Source organism: Syzygium oleosum, unplaced genomic scaffold (genome assembly GCF_021117445.2).
Source record: "Syzygium oleosum isolate NSW1041296 unplaced genomic scaffold, Sole_v2.1 Sole_v2.10, whole genome shotgun sequence".
Taxonomy (NCBI): domain Eukaryota; kingdom Viridiplantae; phylum Streptophyta; class Magnoliopsida; order Myrtales; family Myrtaceae; genus Syzygium; species Syzygium oleosum.
This window is the reverse complement of record NW_026607494.1, coordinates 1741603-1745478: the sequence shown is the minus strand read 5'-3', so window position 1 is coordinate 1745478 and position 3876 is coordinate 1741603. Positions and strand designations below refer to the sequence as shown.

General features: G+C 51.3%; 1 pseudogene; it reads right to left on the bottom strand.

The window, feature by feature from the left end:
* Nucleotides 1-264: 264 nt before the first annotated feature.
* LOC115666157 (UDP-glycosyltransferase 88A1-like) lies at nt 265-1671 on the bottom strand (annotated as a pseudogene).
* Between the last annotated feature and the right edge of the window lie 2205 nt (nt 1672-3876).

Here is a 3876-nt window from a genome sequence, read left to right as displayed (position 1 = left end):
TAGTATTTTCAATTGCGGTGCAGACAGATAATCAAAAGGAGAGAACGATTTTGCAAGTACAATTCGAGAGAGATTTTATTTCACCCAGAAAAGAAACGATCTTGGCTTGCATGGGGAGAATCAGAGAGCAGGCTTCAAGATAAAACTCAACCACGCTCATCCTTCTGTTTACGTTTCCATAATACAAAAACATAAAAAGCACATGCCACTTTGTTCGTAGCGTACGTCATTCGCCTCCAAGCGACCAACAGCATCCGGAGCATTTCACTCGCGCTTCCACGACTCAACGAGTCCGGCCAACGCCGACCTTGACGACCCGCCGGGGCTCAGCGCAGCCGTAGCTTCTTCCTTCATGGCAAGCGCTCGCTCTCGCACCGTCTTGCCCTCCTCACTCTCCACCAGCTCCCTGACTCGCTTCTCCACCTCGTCTGAACTCACCCGCCCGTCCTCCAATTCGTCCACCGGTAGGGCGATCCTCATCTCCTGCACCAGCAGCACCCTGTTGTGCCGCTGCTCCGCGTAGAGCGGCCACGCCAGCATCGGCATGCCTGCGCACACGGCCTCGAGCACCGAGTTCCACCCGCAGTGAGTCATGAACCCGCCCACCGAGCCGTGGCTCAGTACCGCCACCTGCGGGGCCCATTTGTTGATTACGAGCCCCCTCTCTTTGGTACGTTCCAAGAATCCGTCCGGAAGCAGCGAGCCCAAGTCCGGGTCGGGTATCCCCGGCATGGTCTTTATTGGGTTACGGACCACCTACAAGAACCGTTGACCGCTCCTCTCCAGCCCCGTCGCTATTTCCTTCAGCTGTTCCACCGAGAACACGCCCAAGCTCCCGAAACACAGGAACACAACGCTCCCTCTCGGCTGCGAGTCTAGCCTTGTCAGACACTCTGGCGATCCGTCATCGTCACCTTCCCTGCTTGAGATCAGCGGCCCGATGCAGTAAAGTGGTGGAGTGGGCCCGCCGGGCACACACTTGCCATCCACGATGGCTCGTATTGCTCTCAGCTCAAGCTTCTCAAAGGTGTTGACTATGATTCCAGCCGAAGTCTGCATCTTCACGGACGAATCCAAGAAGCCCTTGTAGGCCTCATCATAGCGATCCTGCATCGGCTTCGCAACATCGGAGGGCGGTATCGGCGGTGTGCCAGGGACATCTATGGGGGCGTCAAAGTCTTTAAAGCTTTTGGAAAACTTGTCGTGAAGAGTTGGGACGTAAAGGAAGAAGTTGAGGTAGCCAGCGCCGGAAGTGAAGAAGTAGTAGCACGGGATGTTGAGCTTGCGCGCAACGGCAACAGCAGCGACGCAAAAGAAGTCGATGATGAGACCGTGAACCACATAATTTTCGGAGATAGTGGTGAGGGCGCAGCGGACGTTGGGGTTGTTGTGGCGGAGGAGCTCGAGGGCAAGGGTCTCGTGGTGCGGGGAGGTCGTGGAGTAGTCCGGGGGGAGGGTGGTGGCAGGGAAGTAGTGGAAGGCAATGGAGGGGACAGTGCCGGAGACGGAGGCAATGTAGGCGGTGGTAGAGCCGGCGTCGTAAGCTTGGTTGGTGATGAGGACGTGGATGGAGAGGGAAGGGCGGTGGGTGAGGAGGAGCTTGCCGAACTCCACCATGGAGATGAGGTGGCCGATGGCCGGTGACGGATACAGCACGATTGCTTCCTTCATTGCTTGGGTTGTTGGTGTTGCTGGAACGACGTTGAAGCTCTCTGAGTTAGAGGTGTTATCAAATATAGTAACTAATCATTATATTATTTGATGCGTGAAGGAATGGCTGACACCATCACTTAAAAATTACATTTATGTGAGGTCAAAGTATTGGCCTAATATTGCTTGAAACGTGGAGAAATTTTGATACGAGTGCAATGTCTATAAAAATTTGGATCTGGAACGTTGAAGATGATGGGTCGGTCAAATCTGGACGTTCATATTCAGTTTGGTCTATGTAATAGATTCATGGGATACTTGCTCTAAAACATGATGTCCCATTCGAATGAATATTATAGGTTGGTTTAGAAAAAATATTTTATAACCTATAGATCATATAGAATAAACTCATTTTATTCATTAATAATGTAGGCCAAGAATAAGACTGATTTATAATTTACCGTTAAGATGATAGTGATCCACATCATAATGATCTATAGACTATATGTGCAATAGCTTTTCATTGGTTTGGGTTGGCATTTCGTCGTACTCTTTGTTGACACCTATTTTTTAATTGCCCAATTAAATTGTACAAAATTTAGGAGTTGGTGTTCTTAATTCCTAAAATAAAAAAAATATTTTTTATTCAATTGAATTGTATATAGAAATAGGTACATTTTGCATTATTAGAATGTATTTCTCTTCTTTTAATTATTTAAGAGGAGTTAATGGAGAGGATAGGGGGTAGAGGCAAGTGGCCGTCGGCCATAAAGAGACGCGGAAGGTGAGAGGTGAGCTGGGGGAAGAGAGGGGCTGAACAGAGAGAGAACCAGAGGAGGAAAGGCCCTCGCCGGTGACCACCACGTCTCAGCCGCGGCTGACGCCTCCCCTGCCGCGTCTTCTCCCTACGCCGAGCCTCGATAGATTCCGGTTCGCCCTTTTTTTTTTTTGTCTTTGTTTGATTTTCGAGTCGTTTTCCCGAGGATCCCGGTGTGGCGGCACTGAGATGATCGGTTATACCTCGATTCGTCGAGATCGTCTACCGGCCGTCGCCGCCAAGCCAGGTAGGGACCGCGGCAGGTCTCGCCCGAGCTCCGACCGCCACCCCGATTTTGTCTTCTCGGGCCTCAATGTTGCTCTGTTTCGGGCATGCCGGGTCGGAGCACGCGGCCGTCCGGCTCACGCGAGCTCCGGCCCCATTCCGTCCTTCGTCTGTTTGCTGTGTGTGTCGTTGTTCTTGTGTTGAGAGCCCCGGCTCGTGTTTGAGTCTCGGTTGACCCAAAAATCATTCGTTTTTCCAGCACCCACCAACTGTTCGACAAAACGCCTAAGTGAGATCCGGTTTTAGGTCGTCCGTTTTATCCGGCGTTGAATCGCTCGCGCGTGTCGCATTCTTGTTTTTTTTGGCGTCCCTGTGGTGTTTAGAGTTGCGGGCGTCGGCCGCCTAGCCATCGGCCGCGTCCCAGCCGCCGCCGTTGTTTCGTTTGGAGTTTAGCCGGAGTACCCCGGCTGGCGGCGCCAAAGCCGGCCTGGGTGGAGGCCGGGCCTCGACCCGAGCTGGCCGGGGCGACGCCGGAGCGGGGCGTTGCCAGGTTGAGACGAGCGGCGTCTCGGCCGCCTCTGTCGAGACCCCGCGTTGAAGGGGAATGCAGGGAGCCAGTCGGGTCTCTAGGGGGCAGAGTCGGGTCGGATCCGGGTTGAGCGAGGAGCCCGACCCGGTTTCCTTTTTCTCTCTTTTGGGGCTGGGCTAAAAATAAAATAGAAATGGGCGGTGGGCTGGGCTTGTATTAATTTTTTGGTCTGGGCCTATGTTCTTTTATCTTTTTTAAGTTTTGCTAGACTGGGCTCATTCTCTGAGCCCAGTCCCGCGTGGACCTGGGCTAGCGGGTACGGGTCAGTCCCCATCCGGGTCGGATCAGGGTCCGTTTATTTATTATAATATTATTTTAATATTAAAAAAAAATTAAAAAAATTGAGAAAATTTAAAAATGAAAATTGGGCTTTGGATTTGCCTTTTTCGCGCTTTATTGTATGATGAATGCCATGCTTAATTGCACGTCGTTTGCTTCGCACATTTTGAATTACGTGTTTAATTCGGCCATGCATGTGCCCAATTAGAGGCATGTTAGGCATTTCTTTGCGCACTTTCAATGTATTGATTGTCGTTTTCTTAGCCTGGTTAGGATTAGAACCCTATGATCCACAATCGATAGGAAGAATGCACGA